The sequence below is a fragment of the Callorhinus ursinus genome, unplaced genomic scaffold (genome assembly GCF_003265705.2).
Source record: "Callorhinus ursinus isolate GAN/ISIS: 27379988/994484 unplaced genomic scaffold, GSC_fseal_2.0 scaffold39, whole genome shotgun sequence".
Taxonomy (NCBI): Eukaryota; Metazoa; Chordata; class Mammalia; order Carnivora; family Otariidae; genus Callorhinus; species Callorhinus ursinus.
The window spans coordinates 4,777,783-4,778,899 of NW_027397101.1; the positions used below are offsets into that span (position 1 = coordinate 4,777,783).

At 49.3% G+C, this 1,117-nt stretch overlaps 1 pseudogene; it reads right to left on the bottom strand.

The window, feature by feature from the left end:
• Positions 1–867, bottom strand: part of LOC112808535 (calmodulin-like) — a 3,765-nt pseudogene extending 2,898 nt beyond the window's left edge.
• Positions 868–1,117: the final 250 nt, after the last annotated feature.

A 1,117-nucleotide genomic window follows, 5' to 3' on the forward strand; every position in this document is an offset into this window, starting at 1 on the left:
AGAGGGTGTTATGCTGAGTGAAATAAGTCAATCAGAGAAAGACATGTATCATATGACCTCACTGATATGAGGAATTCTTAATCTCAGGAAACAAACTGAGGGTTGCTGGAGTGGTGGGGGGTGGGAGGGATGGGGTGGCTGGGTGATAGACATTGGGGAGGGTATGTGCTACGGTGAGCGCTGTGAATTGTGCAAGACTGTTGAATCACAGATCTGTACTTCTGAAACAAAAAAGAAGAAGCAGGAGAGGAAGAATGAAGGGGAGTAAGTCGGAGGGGGAGACGGACCAGGAGAGATGATGGACTCTGAAAAACAAACTGAGGGTTCTAGAGGGGAGGAGGGTAGGGGGATGGGTTAGCCTGGTGATGGGTATTAAAGAGGGCACATTCTGCATGGAGCACTGGGTGTTATGAACAAACAATGAATCATCGAACACTACATCAAAAACTAATGATGTAATATATGGTGATTAACATAACAATAAAAAAATTTAAAAAAAAGACTCGGAATGCCTCGCGAATTTCTTCTTCACTGTCTGTATCTTTCATTTTTCTAGCCATCATCGTCAAAAATTCTGGGAAGTCGATGGTGCCATTTCCGTCAGCATCCACCTCGTTGACCATATCCTGCAACTCTGCTTCTGTTGGGTTCTGACCCAGTGACCTCATGACAGTTCCAAGTTCCTTTGTTGTGATGGTGCCATCGCCATCTTTGTCAAATAGGGAGAAAGCTTCCTTGAACTCAGCAATGTGTTCTTCGGTCAGCTGATCAGCCCTGGTGCGAGTGAAGGGAAGAAGAGCAGAGCGAGCGAGGGTGGCGGCACAAGCGCAGGGGCTGTGAGGGCGGGGGCGCCTCCGCTGCTGCTGCTAAGGCGCGATGTGCGCTCCGCGCTGTGCTGCCGCCAACTGCGAGGAACGGCGCCGCGCCCGCGAGGCTCCCAGCACCACTGCCCCTGATGAGAACTTCCAAGCCCGATGCTCTTAGCAACCTTCAAATACGTGGTACGGAATCATTAACTGTAGTCCCCATGCTGTACATCACATCTCCAGGATTGATTTGTTTTGTTTCTGGAAGTCTGTACCCTGGTCTGGGATTGTTACCCATGTTGTGGCTATGT